This window comes from Eleutherodactylus coqui, chromosome 4, assembly GCF_035609145.1.
Source record: "Eleutherodactylus coqui strain aEleCoq1 chromosome 4, aEleCoq1.hap1, whole genome shotgun sequence".
NCBI lineage: Eukaryota > Metazoa > Chordata > Amphibia > Anura > Eleutherodactylidae > Eleutherodactylus > Eleutherodactylus coqui.
The window spans coordinates 185,130,420-185,156,784 of NC_089840.1; the positions used below are offsets into that span (position 1 = coordinate 185,130,420).

A 26,365-nucleotide genomic window follows, 5' to 3' on the forward strand; every position below is an offset into this window, starting at 1 on the left:
ATGCTAAAAAGTAATGTTAAATTTGTACGTCTCCTAAATGGTTAAAAAAAACGAAGGTTTTTCCAATGTGCGCACAAAATAAACGGGTGGAAATATAAATCTTAGCAAAAATTTCTATATTATGTTTGCACATATTTAAGATATTGCAGTTGGAAATGTGAAAAAATGACGATTTTTTCAAAATTTTCCCAATTTTGTTGCTTTTAATAAATAAGCACAAATTCTATCGGTCTATTTTTTCCGCCTAAATGAAGTACAACATGTGGCGAAAAAACAATGTCAGAATCGCTTGGATATGCAAAACCTTTCTGGTGTTTTTCCATGTTAAAGTGACACATGTCAGATTTGCAAAATTTGTCCTGGTCATTAAGGCGCAAACAGGCTTGGTCACTAAGGGGTTAATATTCTTCTCCCTACACTGCAGTGGAGGGTGAGGGAGAAGCCATAGCTCATGATTATCGCAGACTACACGGTCCGAGCACACTATTGAAGGGACTACTTTCTGGTCTTCTTCTGCAGCAGACAAATGCTGTTTTTTTGTGCAGCATCTAAAAGAGAAGTAAGCGACCTGCGACTCTGTCACTGGCCTGTACTCCTCTCAGATAGGTCAGCAGAAATATATTGACAGATTCTCTTAAAAGGGACTAGATTTTTCTAAACTGTTTTTATTTTCTGATTGTAGAATTTTTTATTGTTCTGTCTGTACATGACTATGAGAGCAGCCAATTTATCTGTACATGAATACAAGGGTAGCCATCTTATCTGTACATGACTATGGGAGTGGCCATCTTATCTGTACATGACTATGGAGGTGGCCATCTTGTCTGTACATGACTATGGGGGCTGCCATCTTGTCTGTACATGACTATGAGAGCAACCATCTTGTCTGTACATAAATATGGCGGCGGCCATCTTGTCTGTACATGACTATGTGGGGGCATCTTGTCTGTACATGACTATGGGGGGGGGGGGCATCTTGTCTGTGCATGACTATGGGGTTGGCCATCTTATCTGTACATGACTATGAGAGCAGCCATCTTGTCTGCACATAAATATGGGGTTCCTCACAAAAATATAGTGGCAGCAGCACTCAGCCAAATACACCTTTAGGTGTGAGGTTTGGATCAGGTGTGCAGGCTCAACTTGTCCCAGCTCCGAGATATCATAAATATCGCATAGTATTTAAGACCTTCATGTGTTATTGCATTATGATGCAATAAGATTGATGACCAATTTTGATTGTCCCTATTTGTTGGTAATCTGCAGTATTGTATGAGGGTTTGGTTACTTTCCATGGCAACCGATGGCTGCAGTATATAGATCCCTCGCTAGTGGAAAGACATCGGGCAGATTATGCGATATGCGCACTATACACTCAAATGGTTGTGGATGACATCTATAAGGTATCGCGAGAGTTACCGTAGTCCCGCGCAAGCGCAGTGCAGGTGACCCCCGCATTGGACTGATATCTAATACCTTATGTGGTAAGAGACATGAGCATTACACGCTGGCCATGACGTAGTTGAGATCCATCTAACATCGCGAGATGTATCGCACTCTCGCATCTGCGCAGTATAGAGAAACTCTTCTGTGTGTGGAGTATGATCTACGCGGTAGCCGCTCCGGGTCTCAGGTTTGCTACAGGGAACCAGTGACTGCACTGTGTTGCAGGTGAGTTCCTGTCATTTTAATTACATGCTAATTACTAGAGATGAGCGAGCACACTCGTCCGAGCTTGATGCTCGTTCGAGCATTAGGGTACTCGAGATGCTCGTTACTCGAGATGAGCACCACGCGGTACTCGAGTCAATTCCACTTCCTTCCCCGCATGTTTAGCTCCATTTTCTAGCCAATAGACATGCGGGGAAGGCATTACCACTTATCTCCTGTGACGTGCTAGCCCTATCCCACCCCCCTGCAGTGAGTGGCTGGTGAGATCAAGTGACAGCCGAGTACTTAAAGCGTTCCCAGCCGCGGCTCGCATCAGGTACACACTGGCAGAGGTTAGGGAGAGTGCTGCTGCTGATATAGGAAAAGAGTTAGCGTAGGTCCTGTCTTCAAGAACCCGAACGGTCCTTCTTAGGGCTACATCTGACCATGTGCATTACTGTTGTGGCTGGCTGGGAGCAGTAGTGCACAATTTATTTTTTTTAATATCGGGCTGTGCAGGCCATTTCAGCTTTAGCGTTCTCAGTCTGTAGTCTATTATACAGAGTATAGGGAAACTGCTGCTGCTGCTGCTGCTGATATAGGGAAAGTGTTAGCAGACGTCCTGTCTTCAAGAACCCCAATGGTCCTTCTTATGGCTACATCTGACCGTGCACATTTTACTTGGGGCCTGCTGGGAGTAGTAGTACTAGTAGTGCTTCCATTTTTGTATAACGCAGCTAGACCTGTTTGCAGCCTTTCAGTAATACTTTTTTTCTGGCTGCAGTGCCATACTATACCGCTCTCACCGTGAAAGTGCACTCAAATTATTCCTAGCCTGCTGCGAACTACCTCATTTATACAGTTCTCTGTCTGCAGAGAATTAGACGCAGTGTTTGGGGCACCAGCCACTTCTATAGGGAAAGTAATATACACTATACAGTCCGTATCCTCCGTGCAAAAACAACAAAGCTCCTTCTTAGGGCTACATCTGACCGTGTGCATTTTACTTGGGGCCTACTGGGAGTAGTAGTAATAGTAGTGCTTCCATTTTTGTATAACGCAGATAGGTCTGTTTGCAGCCTTTTGGTAATACTTTTTTCTGGCTGCAGTGCCGTACTATACCGTTTTCACCGTGAAAGTGCACTCAAATTATTCCTAGTCTTCTGCGAACTACCTCATTTATACGGTTCTCTGTCTGCAGCGAATTAGATGCAGTGTTGGGGCAACAGACACTTCTATAGGGAAAGTAATATACACTATACAGTCCGTATACTCCGTGCAAAAACCCAAAAGCTCCTTCTTAGGGCTACATCTGACCGTGTGCATTTTACTTGGGACCTGCTGGGAGTAGTAGTAATGCTTCCATTTTGTATAATGCAGCTAGGCCTGTTTGCAGTCTTTCAGTTAGACTTTTTTCTGTCTGCAGTGCCGTACAATACCGCTCTCATCATGAAAGTGCACTCAAATAATTCCTACCCTGCTGCTAACTACCTCATTCAAACCGTTCTCTGTCTGCAGTGATTTAGACAGCGGCCTCACCACCAAACAGTACTGTAATATTACCTGGGCAAAGTATTTCAGCTCAGCCGTTGTGCAGAGCGTCTCACAATACCATTTCCGTTGGTGGGGTTGAGATAGCCGCAGTTGCCAGCAATATCCTCTGGCTTTAAAGTCTTCTCCCACTCCACACAGCCTCTATTATCTACAAGTCTCTGTGAGCAGTAAATTACCCTTAGGTATCAGCGCAAGGCAGCGGGTTACTTTTTTCAAGTCACAGCATAGAGCTTCCGCTATCTGCAAATCTCTGTGTGCGGTGAATTAAGGCCCAGTTGTCAGTGCTGTACAGTGGGGTAATTTATTTGGGCCGTGCTCTATTCTTAATCCGCCATGATGAGGAGTAGGGGTAAGGGTCGAGGACGTGGACGCGGACGTCCAAGTGAGGGTGTGGGCACAGGCCGATTTCCTGGTCCCGGTGAATCACAGCCAGCTGCTGCGGGATTAGGAGAGAAGTTTCTGGGGTCCCCAGCTTAATATCACAATTTATCGGTCCACGTGGTAGACCTTTATTACAAACAGAGCAGTGTGAGCAGGTCCTGTCATGGATGGCAGAAAATGCATCCAGCAATGTATCGACCACCGAGTCTTCAACGCAGTCCACTACTTTGGCCTCAAATACCACCTGTACGCTGATGACACCCAGCTATACACCTCTGCCCGTGACATCTCTGCACCCTTCCTCCAAAACATCACTAACTGTCTGTCCGCTGTCTCTAACACCATGTCCTCTCTCTACCTAAAACTAAACCTCTCTAAAACTGACTTACTGGTATTTCCACCCTCCACTAACCGACCTCATCCTGACATCTCCATCTCAGTGTGTGGCGCCACCATAACTCCTAGACAACACGCCCGCTGCCTTGGGGTCATATTTGACTCTGATCTCTCTTTTGCCCCCTACATCCAATCTCTGGCCCGAACATGTCAGCTGCACCTCAAGAACATCGCAAGAATCCGCTCTTTTCTCACTGTGGAGACGTTAAAAACGCTTATTGTCGCCCTCATCCACTCCCGGCTCGATTATTGCAACTCGTTGCTGATCGGCCTCCCCTGTACCAGACTCTACCCTCTCCAATCCATCCTGAATGCAGCAGCCAGGCTCATATTCCTGTCCAGCCGCTACTCGGACGCCTCTGTCCTGTGCCGGTCACTGCACTGGCTGCCCGTTAAATACAGAATTCAATTCAAACTCGCTACCTTCATCCACAAAGCCCTCCACAGTACAGCGCCACCCTATATCGCCTCCCTCATCTCAATCCATCAACCAGCCCGGGCTCTCCGCTCTGCTAATGAAACCAGACTGAGCGCCCCTTTAATTCGAACTTCTCATTCCCGCCTCCAAGACTTCTCCAGAGCAGCACCGGTCCTCTGGAACGCACTACCAAAGGCTACCCGAGCAATCCAGGACTCGCAGAACTTCAGGCGTGCTCTAAAAACGCACCTCTTCAGGGAGGCATACCGCATTCCCTAAACAAACCTCTCTGTACTCCGCCTGATAACATGCTCCCTGACCTACTGACTGCAATCCCTGCTAGCCATCATAAACCGCTCCTGCAGTCACACCGTTTCTGCCGTCACACGGCTAAATGTCTGACCATTGTCTATGTGTATAGCATCGCTCACTCTCCACCTCGCCATACTGTGCACATCTCCAGCCCCTTTACCCTCTGTATCACCCCATTACTTGGAGTATGTAAGCTCGTTGGAGCAGGACCCTCACCCCTATTGTTTCCATCAACTGATTACTATATGTAACCGTGGTTCTGTAATGTTTGTATTTTGTCTTTCTGTATTCCCCCTGTCTATGTAAGCGCTGCGGAATATGTTGGCGCTATACAAATAAAGATTATTATTATTATTACTCGCGGTTTAGGGACTGCAACTCTGAATCCTCTGACTGCTCCTCCTTCCTCCCAGCCTCCTCACTCCATGAAAATGACGTTCTGAGCAGGCAGACTCCCAGGAACTGTTCTCGGGTCCCTGCCATGAGTGGGAAAAACTGGTTCTTCTCTCACCTAAGGAGTTTGTCGTGACCGATGCCCAATCTTTGGAAAGTTCCCGTAGTCCGGGTGATGAGGCTGGGGACTTCCGGCAACTGTCTCAAGAGCTTTCAGGGGGAGAGGAGGATGATGATGATGAGACACAGTTGAATTTGGTGGACGCTGGGACAGAGTCAGAGCCTGGGACTGCTCACGTCCTACCCACACCCAGAATAGTGGGTCCTACCTCGGTGCTAGTATCTGCGGCGGTTTAAGCCACCTCCTCTAAACCCTCCCCCTCCTCCTCCTCCTCCGCCACCTCTACCTCTCAATTAAGGAGTGTGAGCAGAACGTCGCCAGCAGTCGGTATCGCACGGCGCGGCAGGATAGCGGTGGGAAAGCATCAGCAGGCCGTGCTGAAACTAATCAGCTTAGGTGACAAGAGGCACGCGGCTCCCGAACTGTTGCAGGGTCTGACAGAGCAGACCGACCTCTGGCTTTCGCCGCTGAGGCTCCAACCGGGCATGGCCGTGTGTGACAATGGCCGTAACCTGTTGGCGACTCTGCAGATCAGCAGCCTCACACACGTGCCATGTCTGGTCCACGTCTTCAATATGGTGGCTCAGCGGTTTCTGAAAAGCTACCTCCACTTGTCTGACCTGCTCGGTAAGGTGCGCCGCGTCTGCGCACATTTCCGCAAGTCCACCACGGACGCTGCCACTCTGAGGATCCTGCAATATCGGTTTAATCTGCCAGAGCACCGACTGCTGTGCGACGTGCCCACACAGTGGAATTCTATGCTGCACATGTTGGCCAGGCTGTATGAGCAGCATAGAGCAATAGTGGAATACCGACTCCAACATGGGCGGCGTAGTGGTAGTCAGCCTCCCCAATTCTTTACCGCGGAGTGGACCTGGAAGGCAGATATCTGCCAGGTCCTTGGAAACTTTGAGGAGTCTACCCAGATGGTGAGCGGTGATGCTGCAATCATTAGCGTTACCACCCCACTGCTATGCTTGCAGAGAAGTTCGCTGCAAAGCATAAAGGCCGACGCTTTGCGGTTGGAACAGGAGACGGGGGATGAGAGTATGTGGCTTGATAGCCAGACCACCCTCATGTCTATATCTCAACGCATTTTGGAGGAGGAGGAGGGGGAGGAGCAGGAGCAGGAGGAACACCGACTGCTGTGCAACGTGCCCACACGCTGGAATTCTACACTGCATATGTTGGCCGGGCTGTACGAGCAGCATAGAGCAATAGTGGAATACCAGCTGCAACATGGGCGGCGGAGTAGTAGTCAGCCTCTGCAATTCTTTACTGAGGAGTGGGCATGGATGGCAGACATCTGCCAGATCCTCGGAAACTTTGAGGAGTCTACCCAGATGGTGAGCGGTGATGCTGCAATGATTAGCGCTAACATCCCGCTGCTTTGCCTGCTGAGAGGTTCGCTGCAAAGCATAAAGGCTGAGGCTTTGCAGTTGGAACAGGAGATGGGAGATGACAGTATGTCGCTTGATAGCCAGACCACCCTCATGTCTATATCTCAGCGCGTTTCGGAGGGGGAGGAGGAGGAGGAGGGGGAAGAGACAGCTGGGCACACTGCAGAGGGTACCCATGCTGCTTGCTTCTCATCTGTTCAGCGTGTATGGGCTGTGGAGGAGGAAGAGGAGGAGGATCCAGAAAGTCATCTTCCTAGTGAGGACAGCCATGTCTTGCATACTGGGACCCTGGCACACATGGCTGACTTCCTATCAGGATGCCTTTCTCGTGACCCTCGCATTACACGCATTCTGGCCACTACGGATTACTGGGTGTACACACTGCTCGACCCACGGTATAAGGAGAACCTTTCCACTCTCATACCCGAAGAGGAAAGGGGTTCGAGAGTGATGCTCTACGACAGGACCCTGGCGGACAAACTGATGGTAAAATTCCGATCCAACAGCGCTAGTGGCAGAAGGCGCAGTTCTGAGGGCCAGGTAGCAGGGGAGGTGCGGAGATCAGGCAGCATGTACAGCGCAGGCAAGGGAACACTCTCCAAGGCCTTTGCCAGCTTTATGGCTCCCCAGCAAGACTGTGTCACCACTCCCCAGTCAAGGCTGAGTCGGTGGGAGCACTGTAAAAGGATGGTGAGGGAGTACGTAGCCGATTGCACGACCGTCCTCTGTGATGCCTCTGCTCCCTACAACTACTGGGTGTCGAAGCTGGACACGTGGCCTGAACTCACGCTGTATGCCCTGGAGGTGCTTGCGTGTCCTGTGTCTAGCGTCTTTTCTCTTGACCCTCGCATTAGACGCATTCTGGCCAACATGGATTACTGGGTGTACACCCTTCTTGACCCACGGTATAAGGAGAACCTTTCCACTCTCATTCGCGAAGAGGAACGGGGTACGAGAGTGATGCAATACCACAGGGCCCTGGTGGAAAAAGTGATGCTAAACTACCCATCTGACAGCGCTAGTGGCAGAAGGCGCAGATCCGAGGGCCAAGTAGCAGAGGAGGCGCGGAGATCAGGCAGCATGTCCAGCGCAGGCTGGGGAACACTGTCCAAGCCCTTTGCCAGCTTTATGGCTCCCCAGCAAGACTGTGTCACCACTCCCCAGTCAAGGCTGGAGTTGGAGGGAGCACTGTAAAAAGATGGTGAGGGAGTACGTAGTCGATCGTACCACTGGCCTCTGTGATGCCTCTGCTCCATACAACTAAAGCTGGACACGTGGCACAAACTTGCGCTGTACGCCCTGGAGGTACTGGCTTGCCCTGCTGCTAGCGTCTTGTCAGAGAGGGTGTTTAGTGCAGCTGGGGAAATCATCACGGATAAGCGTACCCGCCTGTCAACTGCCAGTGCCTACATGCTTACACTCAAAAAGATGAACAAAGCCTGGATTTGCCCAGACTTCTCTTCTCCACCGGCGGAGAACAGCGGAACCTAAAGATTCTTTTTGCTGCAACCAGAGAAAAAAGCATTCTCATTCACTGGAAAAAAGGGGAAATTAACTTTGTCATTCACTGTCGGATATTAGTCCTCCTCCTCCTACTCCTGTGTAATACCATCTTTGTGCACTGACAGCATAGGCGAGCCCAAGGAGCTCAAAGACTTCCCCTTGCAGTGTTGAGCTATCTGTGTGGGGACACATGGATTTCCCATTGCTATGTAACTCAGGGCACCTTGGGTCACACAAGGTGGGTGCTGGTACCAAGCCTGACCCTGGGCCCGCTCACGTACTTCCCACACAGACTATAGCGGGTCCTGGTCATGGTTTGTTGGCCTTGTGATGCCACCTCCTCCTCCTGCTTGGGGTCATGAGATCAGCACTGGGCAACATGTATTTTCTCCCATGTTATCACAGTTATATGAGACACTGGTTTGGGCCAAACAAGAGGAGCGTTACTGCATTAATGAGACGTTCACAGCTGTACTAGCATTGCAGTCCGCTCTATGTCCGCGATTGCTGAGGGTGTGTGCAGAGGCCTATGTCCTCGGCGCAGTGAAAGTCTGCCATGTTTGGGCACTGTGATTTCTTCATGTTTAATTCTGTCTTTGGGTTCCTTTGGCTCGCCTATGCTGTGGGTGCACAAAGACTTCCCATAACGGTGTTTTACCTGCCTGGCACAAATACACTGACTGACTTGGGTAGGGTGCAGAGTGCAGATGGCTTTTCCCTTGCGTTGTCGATTGAGGTATCCGACACCTACACAGAATGAATAGTGTGTGGACTCATGGATTTCCCATTGCTGTGTAACTCGCGGCACCTTGGGTCAGACAAGGTGTTTGCTGGGACCGAGCCTGACCCTGGGCCCACTCACATACTTCCCACACAGACTATAGCGGGTCCTGGTCATGGTTTCTTGGCCTTGTAATGCCACCTCCTCCTCCTGCTTGGGGTCATGGGATCAGCACTGGGCAACATGTATTTTCTCTCGTGTTACCACAGTTATCCGCGGCACTGGCTTGGGCCAAACAAAAGGAGCGTTACTGCATTCATGAGACGTTCACAGCTGTACTAGCATTAGAGTTCGCTTTATGATTGCCGAGGGTGTGTCCTGGGTGAAATGCAACTGTGCCAGGTTGGGCCCGTGGAACTTGTTCCTGGTTAATCCAGTCTTTGGAGCGGTGAAAGCAACTGCAACTAATTAAATGAGACGTTCACTGCTGTACTAGCATTGGAGTCCGCTTTATGCCCACGATTGCTGAGGGTGTGTGCAGAGGCCGAGGTCCTCGGCGGAGTGAAAGTCTGCTATGTTTGGGCACTGTAATTGCTTCATGTTTAATACTTTCCTTGGGTTCCTTTGGCTTGCCTATGCTGTGAGTACACAAAGACTTCCGATAGCGGTCTTTTACCTGTCTGACACTAATACACTGACTGACTAGGGCAGAAAAGTAGGCCGAGGCCCTTTGCAGGGTGAAACTCTGCCATGTTTGGGCACTCTGATTTCCTCATGTGTAATATCATGCTTGAGTTTCTTGGGCTAGCCTATGCTGTGAGCGCAAAATGACTTCCCATTGCGTTGCTTTACCTGTCTGGCACAAATACACTGACTGACTAGGGTAGAAATGTGGGCCGAGGTCCTTGGCGGGGTGAAACTCTGCCATTTTTGGGCACTCTGATTTCTTCTTGTGTAATACCATCTTTGTGCACCGACAGCATAGGCAAGCCCAAAGAACTCAAAGACTTTCCATCACGGTGTTCAGCTATCTAACACCTACACAGAATGAATTGTGTAGGGACACATGGATTTCCTATTGCTATGTAACTCGCGGCACCTTGGGTCACACAAGATGGATGCTGGGACCGAGCCTGACCCTGGGCCCGCTCACGTGCTTCCCACACAGAGTATTGCTGCATTGTGCAGATGTGTAGAAGTCCCCTTTATGCCCACGTTTGCGGCTCCGTACAATTTTGCAACGGAGGTGCCACGGGATTGGAATGATGATCGTACGTCAATTTATCATCGATTCTCAACAGCATTGTGGGCTATCGCCCCCCCTTTCAAAGAGGGTCGCTGCCTGGCCCTGCCAACCCTCTGCAGTGTGTGCCTCCGGTTCCTCCTCATTGCAGACAAACTTAGAAATAAACGTAAGGGTGGTGTAGCTATGAAGCGAGCGTGTGGCATGAGGGCAGCTGAAGGCTGCGCAGGGAAACTTTTGTGTGCTCTGTGGACGCAGGGTCGTGCAGGGGGTTGGGCACCATGTAACCCAGGAGAAGAGGCAGCGGTGTCACCTGCAGGCAGTGATTGCCCTTGGTTGCAGGTAGTGTGGTGCTTAGCTAAGGTGTGCCTTGCTAATGAGAGTTTGACCGAAGCAAAAATTGTTACGGGGGTGACGCCAGACTTTTGCCCCCATTGTGGCTTAATAGTGGGACCTGTGAGCCTCAGATGCAGCCATGCATGCTGCCCCTGCCCTTACCTATCCGTTTCCGTGGTGTTTCCATGACTTTCGGATGTTTTCTGGTGTTTCACAAGTCATGACCTATGCGGAGCATCGGTCCCATAGAAAAATGCTCGGGTCGCCCATTGACTTTAATGGGGTTCGTTATTCGAAACGAGCTCTCGAGCATCGCGAAAAGTTTGAATCGAGCAACGAACGCCCGAGCATTTTGGTGCTCGCTCATCTCTACTAATTACATGCTGCCTGTGATTGGTGTTTGTTTTGTATAAAGTCTGTGATGTCTGTATTGGGAGTCAGCTTGAAAAAGACTCCATGCGGAGTTGAAACGGTGCTGTCCCACTTTTATGGATTGAATAAAACCAACAGTTTTTGGACCATTGGTGGTGCTGCTCTTCTATGCTATTTTTGGACCATAAATATGGGGGTGGCCATCTTGTCTGTACATGACAAATGGTTGGGGGGGGGGGGCATCTTGTCTGTACAGGACTATGGGTTGGCCATCTTCTCTGAACATGAATATGGGGGGCCCATCTTGTCTCTACATGACTATGAGGTTGGCCATCTTGTCTGTACATGACTATGGGGGCCATCTTGTCTGTACATGACTATGGGGGTGGCCATTTTGTGTGTACATAAATATGGGGGTGGCCATCTTGTGTTTACAAGACTATGAGAGCAGCAATCTTGTCTGTACATAAATATGGGGGTGGCCATGTGGTCTGTACATGACTAGAAGGAGGCCATCTTGTCTGTACATGACTATGGGGTTCGCCATCTTGTCTGTACATGACTATGGGGTTTGCCATCTTGTCTGTACATGACTATGGGGTTGGCCATCTTGTCTGTACATGACTATGGGGTTGGCCATCTTGTCTGTACATGACTATAGGGTTGGCCTTTTTGTCTGTATATGACTATGAGAGCCGCCATCTTGTCTCTCCATAATTATGGGGTTCACTATCTTGTCTGTACATGACTATGTGGGCGGCTATCTTGTCTATACATGACTAGGGGAGTGGCCATCTTGTCTTTATGACTATGAAAGCAACATCTTTTTAGTACATGACTATGAGAGCCGCCATCTTGTCTGTACATAAATAGGGGGGCAGACATCTTGTCTGTACATAACTACGGGGGGGGGGGGCATCTTGTCTGCACATGATCATGGGGGTGGCCACCTTTTTTTTTGTACATGACTATGAGAGCCACCAACTTGTCTAAACTTGACTATGAGAGCGGGCCATCTTGTCTGTAGATGACTATGGGGTTGGACATCCTTTTTGTACATGACTATGAAAGTGGCCATCTTGTCTGTAGATAATTATGGGGGGCAGACATCTTGTCTGTACATAACTATGGGTGTGGCCATCTTGTCTGTACATGACTATGAGAGCTGACATCTTGTCTGTACATAAATATGAGGGTGGCCATCTTGTCTGTACATGACTATAGGGGGGCCATATTGTCTGTACATGACTATGGGGGGCCTCTTGTCTGTGCATGACTATGGGGTTGGACATCTTGTCTGTACATGACTATGACAGCAGCCATCTTGTCTGTACATAAATATGGGGCCGACCATCTTGTCTGTACATGACTAGAAGGGGGCCATCTTGTCTGTACATGACTATGGGGTTCTCCATCTTGTCTGTACATGACTGTGGGGTTCTCCATCTTGTCTATACATGACTATGGGGTTGGGCCATCTTGTCTGTACATAAATATGGGGTTGGCCATCTTGTTTGTACATGACTATGGGGTTGGCCATCTTGTCTGTACATGACTATGGGGTTGGCCATTTTGTCTTTATATGACTATGAGAGCGGCCATCTTGTCTCTCCATAATTATGGGGTTTACTATCTTGTCTGTACATGACTATGTGGGCCGCTATCTTGTCTGTACATGAATAGGGGAGTGGCCATCTTGTCTTTACATAACTACGGGGGGGGGGGGGGGGCGTCTTGTCTGTACATGACCATGGGAGTGGCCACCTTTTTTTTTGTACATGACTATGAGAGCCGCTATCGTGTCTAAACTTGACTATGAGAGCGGGCCATCTTGTCTGTAGATGACCATGGGGGTGGACATCTTTTTTGTACAAGACTATGAAAGTGGCCATCTTGTCTGTAGATAATTATGGGTGTGGCCATCTTGTCTGTACATAACTATGGGTGTGGCCATCTTGTCTGTACATAAATATGAGGGAGGCCATATTGTCTGTACATGACTATGGGGAGGGGGGGGGGCTCTTGTCTGTGCATGACTATGGGGTTGGCCATCTTGTCTGTACATGACTATGAGAGCAGCTATCTTGTCTGTACATAAATATGGGGGCGACCATCTTGTCTGTACATGACTAGAGTGGGGCCATTTTGTCTGTACATGACTATGGGGGTGCCATCTTGTCTGTACATGACTAGAGAGGGGCCATCTTGTCTGTACATGACTATGGGGTTGGCTATCCTGTCTGTACATGACTATGAGATCGGCCATCTTGTCTGTACATAAATCAAGGGGCGGCCATCTTGTCTGTGCATAAATAGGGGGGTGGCCATCTTGTCTGCACATGACTACGGCGGGGGGTATCTTGTCTGTACATAACTATGGGGATGGCAATCTTGTCCGTACATAAATATGGGGGCGGCCATCTTGTCTATACATGACTATGGGGGGGCCTTCTTGTCTATACATGACTATGGGGTGGCCATCTTATCTGTACATGACCATAGGGGTGGACATCTTTTTTGTACATGACTATGATAGCGGCCATCTTCTCTGTAAATAAATATGGGTGCGGCCATCTTGTCTGTACATAAATATGGGGGTGGCCATCTTGTCTGTACATAAATATGGGGATGGAAATCTTGTCCGTACATAAATATGGGGGTGGCCATCTTGTCTATACATGACTATGGGGGGGCCTTCTTTTCTGTGCATGACTATGGAGTGGCCATCTTGTCTGTACATGACTATGGGGGTGGCCATTTTGTGTGTACATAAATATGGGGGTGGCCATCTTGTGTTTACAAGACTATGAGAGCAGCAATCTTGTCTGTACATAAATATGGGGGTGGCCATGTGGTCTGTACATGACTAGAAGGAGGCCATCTTGTCTGTACATGACTATGGGGTTCGCCATCTTGTCTGTACATGACTATGGGGTTTGCCATCTTGTCTGTACATGACTATGGGGTTGGCCATCTTGTCTGTACATGACTATGGGGTTGGCCATCTTGTCTGTACATGACTATAGGGTTGGCCATTTTGTCTGTATATGACTATGAGAGCCGCCATCTTGTCTCTCCATAATTATGGGGTTCACTATCTTGTCTGTACATGACTATGTGGGCGGCTATCTTGTCTATACATGACTAGGGGAGTGGCCATCTTGTCTTTATGACTATGAAAGCAACATCTTTTTAGTACATGACTATGAGAGCCGCCATCTTGTCTGTACATAAATAGGGGGGCAGACATCTTGTCTGTACATAACTACGGGGGGGGGGGGGCATCTTGTCTGCACATGATCATGGGGGTGGCCACCTTTTTTTTTGTACATGACTATGAGAGCCACCAACTTGTCTAAACTTGACTATGAGAGCGGGCCATCTTGTCTGTAGATGACTATGGGGTTGGACATCCTTTTTGTACATGACTATGAAAGTGGCCATCTTGTCTGTAGATAATTATGGGGGGCAGACATCTTGTCTGTACATAACTATGGGTGTGGCCATCTTGTCTGTACATGACTATGAGAGCTGACATCTTGTCTGTACATAAATATGAGGGTGGCCATCTTGTCTGTACATGACTATAGGGGGGCCATATTGTCTGTACATGACTATGGGGGGCCTCTTGTCTGTGCATGACTATGGGGTTGGACATCTTGTCTGTACATGACTATGACAGCAGCCATCTTGTCTGTACATAAATATGGGGCCGACCATCTTGTCTGTACATGACTAGAAGGGGGCCATCTTGTCTGTACATGACTATGGGGTTCTCCATCTTGTCTGTACATGACTGTGGGGTTCTCCATCTTGTCTATACATGACTATGGGGTTGGGCCATCTTGTCTGTACATAAATATGGGGTTGGCCATCTTGTTTGTACATGACTATGGGGTTGGCCATCTTGTCTGTACATGACTATGGGGTTGGCCATTTTGTCTTTATATGACTATGAGAGCGGCCATCTTGTCTCTCCATAATTATGGGGTTTACTATCTTGTCTGTACATGACTATGTGGGCCGCTATCTTGTCTGTACATGAATAGGGGAGTGGCCATCTTGTCTTTACATAACTACGGGGGGGGGGGGCGTCTTGTCTGTACATGACCATGGGGGTGGCCACCTTTTTTTTTGTACATGACTATGAGAGCCGCTATCGTGTCTAAACTTGACTATGAGAGCGGGCCATCTTGTCTGTAGATGACCATGGGGGTGGACATCTTTTTTGTACAAGACTATGAAAGTGGCCATCTTGTCTGTAGATAATTATGGGTGTGGCCATCTTGTCTGTACATAACTATGGGTGTGGCCATCTTGTCTGTACATAAATATGAGGGAGGCCATATTGTCTGTACATGACTATGGGGAGGGGGGGGGCTCTTGTCTGTGCATGACTATGGGGTTGGCCATCTTGTCTGTACATGACTATGAGAGCAGCTATCTTGTCTGTACATAAATATGGGGGCGACCATCTTGTCTGTACATGACTAGAGTGGGGCCATTTTGTCTGTACATGACTATGGGGGTGCCATCTTGTCTGTACATGACTAGAGAGGGGCCATCTTGTCTGTACATGACTATGGGGTTGGCTATCCTGTCTGTACATGACTATGAGATCGGCCATCTTGTCTGTACATAAATCAGGGGGCGGCCATCTTGTCTGTGCATAAATAGGGGGGTGGCCATCTTGTCTGTACATGACTACGGCGGGGGGTATCTTGTCTGTACATAACTATGGGGATGGCAATCTTGTCCGTACATAAATATGGGGGCGGCCATCTTGTCTATACATGACTATGGGGGGGCCTTCTTGTCTATACATGACTATGGGGTGGCCATCTTATCTGTACATGACCATAGGGGTGGACATCTTTTTTGTACATGACTATGATAGCGGCCATCTTCTCTGTAAATAAATATGGGTGCGGCCATCTTGTCTGTACATAAATATGGGGGTGGCCATCTTGTCTGTACATAAATATGGGGATGGAAATCTTGTCCGTACATAAATATGGGGGTGGCCATCTTGTCTATACATGACTATGGGGGGGCCTTCTTTTCTGTGCATGACTATGGAGTGGCCATCTTGTCTGTACATGACTATGGGGGCAACCATCTTCTCTGTACATGACTAGAGTGGGGCCATTTTGTCTGTACATGACTATGGGGGGGCCATCTTGTAGGTACATGACTAGAGGGGGGTCATCTTGTCTGTACATGACTATGCGGGGGCCATCTTGTATGTACATGACTAGAGAGGGGCCATCTTGTCTGTACATGACTATGGGGTTGGCTATCTTGTCTGTACATGACTATGATATCGGCCATCTTGTCTGTACATAAATCAGGGGGCGGCCATCTTGTCTGTACATAAATAAGGGGGCAGCCATCTTGTCTGTGCATAAATAGGGGGGGTGGCCTTCTTGTCTGCACATGACTATGGGGGGGGGGCATCTTGTCTGTACATAACTATGGGGGTGGCCATCTTGTCTGTACATGACCATAGGGGTGGACAACTTGTCTGTACATGACTATGGAGTGGCCATCTTGTCTGTACATGACTATGGGGGCAACCATCTTGTCTGTACATGACTATGGGGGCGGCCATCCTTTCTGTACATGACTATGAGAGCAGCCATCTTGTCTGTACATAAATATGGGGGCGACCATCTTGTCTGTACATGACTAGAGGGGGGCCATCTTGTCTGTACATGACTATGGGGGCAGCCATCTTGTCTGTAGATGACTATGAGAGTAGCCATTTGTCTGTACATAAATATGGGGGTGACCATCTTGTCTGTACATAACTATGGGGTTGGCTATCTTGTCTGTACATGACTATGGGGTTGGCCATTTTGTCTATACATGACTTAGAGAGCGGCCATCTTGTCTCTCCATGAATATGGGGTTCACCATCTTGTCTGTACATGACTATGGGAGTGGCCATCTTGTCTGTATGACTATGAAAGCAACCATCTTTTCTCTACATGAATATAGGGTTGGCCATATTGTCTGTACATGACTATGGGGGGGCCTTCTTGTCTGTACATGACTATGGAGCGGCCATCTTGTCTGTACATGACTATGGGGGCAACCATCTTGTCTGTACATGGCTATGGGGGCGACCATCTTTTCTGTACATGACTATGAGAGCAGCCATCTTGTCAGTACATAAATATGGGGGCGACCATCTTGTCTGTACATGACTAGAGGGGGGCTATCTTGTCAGTATATGATTATGGGGGCAGCATTCTTGTCTGTAGAAGACTATGAGAGTAGCCATCTTGTCTGTACATAAATATGGGGGTGACCATCTTGTCTGTACATAACTATGGGGTTGGCCATCTCGTCTGTACATGACTATGGGGTTTGCCATTTTGTCTGTACATGACTTTGAGAGTGGCCATCTTGTCTCTCCATGATTATGGGGTTCACCATCTTGTCAGTACATGACTAAGGGAGTGGCCATCTTGTCTGTATGACTATGAAAGCAACCATCTTGTCTGTACATGACTATGGGGTTGGCCATATTGTCTGTACATGACTATGTGGGTGTCCATTTCTTCTGTACATAACTATGAGAGCGGCCATCTTGGCTGTACCTGACTTTTAGGGTGGACATCTTTTTTGTACATGACTATGAGAGTGTAGTAGACATGATGATTAGTTAGCGTAAAATGTCTATTGATTTGTATAAACTAGATGTATTACTCAGCTGTATTGATTTAACTCTGTAGAGGCTAATGGCTGCATAATCTCATTATGGTAATTCCTGGACAATGGCATGGTGAAAGATGTGTTCTATAACTTTAGCCTAATATAAAGCTCTGCTGCAGCCTCTTAAAGGGTTAAAGTCACATTCCTATACTGAAGAAATGTATCCATTTTGGGCATCTTACCAACCCACCCCCACCCTCACCTTCTGAAACAAAGAAACTACTTTTGCCTAATCACATGTTGGAAGGACAAAGACTAGCTCATACACTGGACTTGAGAGAGGTGTGGGGAGGGAAGAATTCTATATGTTACTGATGTAATGTGTTATACGCCCATAAAGGGCAGGTATTATGTGTTTTAATAAACCTGAGGCTCTGAGCATTGTACGCCCAGATCCAGTTTAGACCTGAGACTTAGAACTTGTGTCTGAATTGATTGTTATAAGGCATGCACATGCCATACTATACAATTAGGAAGCTACAGAATACCCTGAAACCTGCTGAAGAAAAATACAATCCAGTACAAGAGAGGCCATCTTGTCTGTAAATGATTATGGGGTTCACCATCTTGTCTGTACATGACTATGAGAGTGGCCATCTTGTTTGTATGACTATGAAAGCAACCATCTTGTCTGTACATGACTATGGGGTTGGCCATATTGTCTGTACATGACTATGAGGTTGGCCATTTTGTCTGTATATGACTATGAGAGCTGCCATCTTGTCTCTCCATAATCATGGGATTAACTATCTTGTCTGTACATGATTATGAGAGCAGCCATCTTGTCTGTACATAAATATGGGGGCGCCCACCTTGTCTATACATGACTACGGGGGGGGGGGGGGGTCTGTACATGACCATGAGAGCGGCCATCTTGTCTAAACTTGACTGTGGGAGCGGGCCATCTTGTTTGAACATGACCATGTGGGTGGACATCTTTTTTCTGCTTGACTGTGAGAGCAGCCATCATGTCTGTACATAACTACGGGGGGCAGCCATCTTGTCTGTACATAACTATGGGTGTGGCCATCTTGTCTGTACATGACTACAGGGGCGGCCATCTTGTGTGTACATGACCATGGGGGTGGCCATCTTTTTTGTACATGACAATGAGAGCAGCCATCTTGTCTACATAACTACAGGGGGGGGGGGCAGCCTTCTTGTCTGTACATGACTATGGGGGCAGCTATCTTTCCTGAACTACATTTAATAGCATTTAGAAGATATGGTTTACGTCAGTCTCTTTGGCCATTGACTTTTATGGGAGACTGTTCTAGGCATGCTCTGTGACCTGTGCATGGGTCATTTTTCATGAAGGGGGCATAGATAGTCACAGCTTATACCTATTGTAAATAGTCCTGTGTTACCTATATATAGGTGTAATCCTGCCTGTGATGTCAGTGAGATGACTGCTCTAAAGCTCTCTACAGTTAAGGAAGCGTTAGACTAGTATTAGTTCAAGGTTCTGTGGTCCCTGTGCAGTGAGGAGGAGGAGGGGGAGTGCTGTGCCATCACCTATTGTGAATGGTGGGTCCTGTGTTATCTACATATCGGTGTCATCTCTCAATGTAAACCTGTCTGATGTCAGTGAGATGACTTCTGCCAAACTCTCTAAAAGTCCGGAAGTGTCAGACTAGTATTAGGCTCTGTGGTCATTGTGCAGGGAGGGGGAGAAGGTGAGCTGTGACATCACCTATTGCGAATGGTCCTGTGTTACCTACATATAGATGTAATCCTGTTTATTATGTCAGTAAGATGACTGATGCAAAGCTCTAAACAGATCAGCAAGTGTTCGGCCAGTATTAGACTCTGTGGTTAGTGTGCAGGGAGGGGGAGGAGGTGAGCTGTGAAATCACCTATTGTGAATGGCGTATCACATGTTACCTACATATAGGCGTAATCCTGTTTGTGATGTCGGTGAGTTGACCGCTATAAAGCTCTCTACAGATCAGGAAGTGTCAGACTAGTATTATGCTCTATGATCAGTGTGCAGAGAGGAGGAGGAGGTAAGCTGTGAGGAGGAGGAGGAGGTGAGGAATTGTAAATTATAGGTCCCGTGTTATCTACATATAGGTGTAATCCTGTCTGTGAAGTCAGTGAGATGACTGCTGTAAAGCTCTCTATAGATCAGGAAGTGTCACAGTAGTATTAGGCTCTGGTCAGGGTGAAAAATGCAGGGATGCAAGATTTAAAAAAATACAGATTGTGACCTTTACCACAAACTCTCAGCTGTAGTTGGCATCACTGGGTCTACAGCTGCATGGAGTGGTCAGCGGACACCACTGGATCAGCAGTCTCCAGAGTTCCACCACTTGGTAATATACTGATCTATTCTGGAGGATAAAATACAAAGATGCAGTATTTTGGAGCCTCCAAAACAAATCTGGTCGACATGCTGGAAGCTGCTCAGTTAGATGCAAGGTGTGTACATGGGCAAGTAGGTTACGGGGGACAAGAGCATCTAATAAGTCTAGCAAGTTGCACAAAATGTATCATGCTGTGTGCAAAAAATGGTAGGATTCTTCCTATCTTGTTGACTTCTAAACACTGTACAAGCAAACAAAGATACCATTGATACATTTACTGTAATGTCCCAGAAACTCTGCATTTTTATACACCACCCACAGAACACTTGTGAAAGCACCACATTCACCTTTAGAAGCTGTTTTAGGGGTTAAAATGTTATGAAAAAAAGTATCTGAAAACCGAGAAATCACCCCATTCAGATTTATGGAAGAGATTTCAATTTGTGTGAATTTCTGCAATAGCTCTGCACCTGTAAGCATCTTTTCTTGACTGCAGCCCCCACATGTCAGGTCATTGCAGCTACATCACTATATTAATGAATTTTTGATATTCTTCTATTACCTGCTAGAAGGAAGGCTTGCAGCCCATGCAATGCTCTCTCTGGGCTCTGCTGCTCTGCAGACAAGTCTCCTTGGCGTTTCTTCTGCTCAGTTGCTAGAAACATTGTTGCTAAGAAGAATGTAAACAAACTTGCTCTAGAATCCCGAAGCCCAGTGAATTGCTGTGACAATCCTCATCCTTTCTTCCTGCCAGAGCTAAAGTAGAACACCACATGCTCAAAAACCCTCGCCACAGAACAACGAATTTGCGCACGAATGAGGAAAGAGCAGGTACATTTGCACATATTACTGTACTTTTGCGCATGCCGGACCAGTTTACGCACGCGTGCAACACACTTTTTCCGTGGTTTAAATGTTAATTAGGCTAATGATGTGCAGATCTGTACGTTTCTTCGCATTTTGCGCAGTGTTTCACGCTTGCATATTTTCGTACCTCCCATAGACCTCTATCAGGGCCTTGGTGTGAAAATATACAGAAAAAAAAGCATGTCCTACATTTTTTCGCGCACACAAAACTCCCCTCACAAAACATGCTCTACGGATGAACCTATTGTAGTCAATAGGCTCTGTTCTCTGTGTTTTGTGCGTGCAGATTTTGTACATGTAAAACCACTGCAAACATGGTCATGTGAAGAAGCCCTTATAGGGTGGTTTTACACATTGTATTTTGCAGCATTTTCTCCTGGCTTTTCCAGTGATTACTTTTTTTTAACATCTGCAGCCAAATTTTAGTTTTATGCCTGTGTGAAGAAAGAAAGAAAATTAATTTACATACTATGGGCTCAATCACATAGATATATGAGTACAACGCTGCGAGTCTCACAGCATTGTACTTATCGCAGGCCCTACTCTCTGCCGGCCGAGGAGCCGGCAGAGATTGCGCACGGGCTGAGGTAGGCACTGTGCATACCTAGGATTATGACATCATGGACATGCAAATGCTGGCCTCGGCTGAAAGGATAAACACATTGTACAAATTATTTTTCAAATACAAAATTATCTACATAGGAAAATTAGTCTGATTAGGGGAGGTCTCACTACTGAGACCGCACTAGAGATGAGCGAGCACTGAAATGCTCGGGTGCTCGGTACTTGAGTCGAACTTTTCGTAATTCTCGAGAGCTCGTTTCGAGTAACAAACCCCATTGAAGTGAATGGGGGACTCAAGCATTTTTGTATGGGACCGATGCTCCGCTTAGGGGATTATTTGTGAAACACCGGAAAACCTCAGAAAGTCATGGAAACACCACAGAAACGGATAGGGAACGGCAGGTGCAGCATGCATTGCTGCATCTGAGGCTCCCAGGTCTGTCTTTGGGTTACTTTGGCTCGCCTATGCTGTGGGTGCACAAAGACTTCCCATAACGGTGTTTTACCTGTCTGGCACAAATACACTGACTAACTTGGGTAGGGTGCAGAGTGCAGATGGCTTTTCCCTTGCGTTGTCGATTGAGGTATCCGACACCTACACAGAATGAATAGTGTGTGGACTCATGGATTTCCCATTGCTGTGTAACTCGCGGCACCTTGGGTCAGACAAGGTGTTTGCTGGGATCGAGCCTGACCCTGGGCCCACTCACATACTTCCCACACAGACTATAGCGGGTCCTGGTCATGGTTTCTTGGCCTTGTAATGCCACCTCCTCCTCCTGCTTGGGGTCATGGGATCAGCACTGGGCAACATGTATTTTCTCTCGTGTTACCACAGTTATCCGCGGCACTGGCTTGGGCCAAACAAAAGGAGCGTTACTGCATTCATGAGACGTTCACAGCTGTACTAGCATTAGAGTTCGCTTTATGATTGCCGAGGGTGTGTCCTGGGCGAAATGCAACTGCGCCAGGTTGGGCCCGTGGAACTTGTTCCTGGTTAATCCAGTCTTTGGAGTGGTGAAAGCAACCGCAACTAATTAAATTAGACGTTCACTGCTGTACTAGCATTGGAGTCCGCTTTATGCCCACGATTGCTGAGGGTGTGTGCAGAGGCCGAGGTCCTCGGCGGAGTGAAAGTCTGCTATCTTTGGACACTGTAATTGCTTCATGTTTAATACTTTCCTTGGGTTCCTTTGGCTTGCCTATGCTGTGAGTACACAAAGACTTCCGATAGCGGTCTTTTACCTGTCTGACACTAATACACTGACTGACTAGGGCAGAAAAGTGGACCGAGGCCCTTCGCAGGGTGAAACTCTGCCATGTTTGGGCACTCTGATTTCCTCATGTGTAATATCATGCTTGAGTTTCTTGGGCTAGCCTATGCTGTGAGCGCACAATGACTTCCCATTGCGTTGCTTTACCTGTCTGGCACAAATACACTGACTGACTAGGGTAGAAATGTGGGCCGAGGTCCTTGGCGGGGTGAAACTCTGCCATTTATGGGCACTCTGCTTTCTTCTTGTGTAATACCATATTTGTGCACCGACAGCGTAGGCAAGCCCAAGGAACTCAAAGACTTTCCATCACAGTGTTCAGCTATCTAACACCTACACAGGATGAATTGTGTAGGGACACATGGATTTCCCATTGCTATGTAACTCGCGGCACCTTGGGTCACACAAGATGGAGGCTGGGACCGAGCCTGACCCAGGGCCCGCTCACGTGCTTCCCACACAGAGTATTGCTGCATTGTGCAGATGTGTAGAAGTCGCCTTTATGCCCACGTTTGCGGCTCCGAACAATTTTGCAACGGAGGTGCCACGGGATTGGAATGATGATCATATGTCAATTTATCATCGATTCTCAACAGCATTGTGGGCTATTGCCCCCCCTTTCAAAGAGGGTCGCTGCCTGGCCCTGCCAGCCCTCTGCAGTGTGTGCCTCCGGTTCCTCCTCATCGCAGACGCACTTAAAAATAAACAGAAGGGTGGTGTAGCTATGAAGCAAGCGTGTGGCATGAGGGCAGCTGAAGACTGCGCAGGGAAACTTTTGTGTGCGCTGTGGACGCAGGGTCGTGCGGGGGGTTGGGCACCATGTAACCCAGTAGAAGAGGCAGCGGTGTCACCCACAGGCAGTAATTGCCCTTGGTTGCAGGTAGTGTGGTGCTTAGCTAAGGTATGCCTTGCTAATGAGGGTTTGACCGAAGTAAAAATTGTTACGGGGGGACGCCAGACTCTTGCCCCCATTGTGGCTTAATAGTGGGACCTGTGAGCCTCAGATGCAGCCATGCATCCTGCCCCTGCCCTTACCTATCCGTTTCTGTGGTGTTTCCATGACTTTCGGATGTTTTCTGGTGTTTCACAAGTCATGACCTATGTGGAGCATCGGTCCCATACAAAAATGCTTGAGTCGCCCATTGACTTTAATGGGGTTTGTTATTCGAAACGAGCTCTCAAGCATCGCGAAAAGTTAGAATCGAGCAACGAGCGCCCGAGCATTTTGGTGCTCTCTCATCTCTACTAATTACATGCTGCCTGTGATTGGTGTTTGTTTTGTATAAAGTCTGTGATGTCTGTATTGGGAGTCAGCTTGAAAAAGACTCCATGCGGAGTTGAAACGGTGCTGTCCCACTTTTATGGATTGAATAAAACCAACAGTTTTTGGACCATTGGTGGTGTTGCTCTTCTATTCTATTTTTGGACCATAAATATGGGGGTTGCCATCTTGTCTGTACATGACAAATGGTTGGGGGGGGGCATCTTGTCTGCACAGGACTATGAGTTGGCCATCTTCTCTGAACATGAATATGGGGTGCCCATCTTGTCTCTACATGACTATGAGGTTGGCCATCTTGTCTGTACATGACTATGGGGGCCATCTTGCCTGTACATGATGATGAGAGCAGCCATCTTGTCTGTACATGACTATGAGAGCAGCCATCTTGTCTGGACATGACTATGGGGGCCATCTTGTCTGTACATGACTATGGGGGTGGCCATTTTGTGTGTACATAAATATGGGGGTGGCCGTTTTGTCTGTACATGACTATGGGGGTGGCCATCTTGTCTGTCCATAAATATGGGGGCGGCCATCTTGTCTGTACATGACTATGGGGTTGGCCATCTTGTCTGTACATGACTATGGGGTTGGCCATCTTGTCTGTACATGACTATAAGGTTGGCCATTTTATCTGTATATAACTATGGGGGCAGCCATCTTGTCTGTACATGACTATGAGAGCAGCCATCTTGTCTGCACATAAATATGGGGCCGACCATCTTGTCTGTACATGACTAGAAGGGGGCCATCTTGTCTGTACATGACTAGAAGGGGGCCATCTTGTCTGTACATGACTAGAAGGAGGCCATCTTGTCTGTACATGACTATGGGGTTGGCCATCTTGTCTGTACATGACTATGGGGTTGGCCATCTTGTCTGTACATGACTATGGGGTTGGCCATCTTGGCTGTACATGACTATAGGGTTGGCCATTTTGTCTGTATATGACTATGAGAGCTGCTATCTTGTCTCTCCATAATTATGTGGTTCACTATCTTGTCTGTACATGACTATGTGGGCGGCTATCTTGTCTGTACATGACTAGGGAGTGGCCATCTTGTCTTTATGACTATGAAAGCAACCAGCTTGTCTGTACATGACTATATGGGTGTCCATGTCTTCTGTACATAACTGTGAGAGCGTCCATCTTGTCTGTACATGACTATCGGGATGGACATCTTTTTAGTACATGACTATGAGAGCCGCCATCTTGTTTGTACATAAATAGGGGGGGGGGGGGGGCACCTTGTCTGCACATGACCATGGGGGTAGCCACCTTTTTTTTTGTACATGACTATGAGAGCCACCATCTTGTCTAAACTTGACTATGAGAGCGGGCCATCTTGTCTGTAGATGACTATGGGGTTGGACATCTTTTTTGTACATGACTATGAAAGTGGCCATCTTGTCTGTAGATAATTATGGGGGGCAGACATCTTGTCTGTACATAACTATGGGTGTGGCCATCTTGTCTGTACATGACTATGAGAGCTGACATCTTGTCTGTACATAAATATGAGGGTGGCCATCTTGTCTGTACATGACTATAGGGCGGGCATATTGTCTGTACATGACTATGGGGGGGGGGGGGCCTCTTGTCTGTGCATGACTATGGGGTTGGACATCTTGTCTGTACATGACTATGAGAGCAGCCATCTTGTCTGTACATAAATATGGGGCCGACCATCTTGTCTGTACATGACTATGGGGTTCTCCATCTTGGCTGTACATGACTATAGGGTTGGCCATTTTGTCTGTATATGACTATGAGAGCTGCTATCTTGTCTCTCCATAATTATGTGGTTCACTATCTTGTCTGTACATGACTATGTGGGCGGCTATCTTGTCTGTACATGACTAGGGAGTGGCCATCTTGTCTTTATGACTATGAAAGCAACCAGCTTGTCTGTACATGACTATATGGGTGTCCATGTCTTCTGTACATAACTGTGAGAGCGTCCATCTTGTCTGTACATGACTATCGGGATGGACATCTTTTTAGTACATGACTATGAGAGCCGCCATCTTGTCTGTACATAAATATGGGGCCGACCATCTTGTCTGTACATGACTATGGGGTTCTCCATCTTGTCTGTACATGACTATGGGGTTGGGCAATCTTGTCTGTACATAAATATGGGGTTTGCCATCTTGTCTATACATGACTATGGGGTTGGCCACTTTGTCTGTATATGACTATGAGAGCAGCCATCTTGTCTCTCCATAATTATGGGGTTTACTATCTTGTCTGTACATGACTGTGTGGGCGGCTATCTTGTCTGTACATAAATAGGGGAGTGGCCATCTTGTCTGTACATAACTACGGGGGGGGGGGCACCTTGTCTGCACATGATCATGGGGGTGCCACCTTTTTTTTGTACATGACTATGAGAGCGGCTAACGTGTCTAAACTTGACTATGAGAGCGGGCCATCTTGTCTGTAGATGACCATGGGGGTGGACATCTTTTTTGTACATGACTATGAAAGTGGCCATCTTGTCTGTAGATAATTATGGGGGGCAGACATCTTGTCTGTACATAACTATGGG

General features: G+C 47.6%; 1 protein-coding gene across 2 annotated transcripts in view; it reads right to left on the minus strand.

The window, feature by feature from the left end:
* LOC136624817 (leucine-rich repeat-containing protein 18-like) overlaps positions 1-26,365 on the minus strand; it is a 60,771-nt gene that overhangs the window by 27,008 nt on the left and 7,398 nt on the right. Inside the window, exon 1 of one of the 2 annotated variants that reach the window (XM_066598743.1) lies at positions 20,389-20,491. The exons of the other annotated variant lie outside the window; for it this stretch is intronic. The gene's annotated coding sequence lies outside the window, so the exon portion shown is untranslated. Of the gene's footprint in view, positions 1-20,388; positions 20,492-26,365 lie in introns of those variants that run through there. 2 annotated transcript variants of the gene reach the window in all.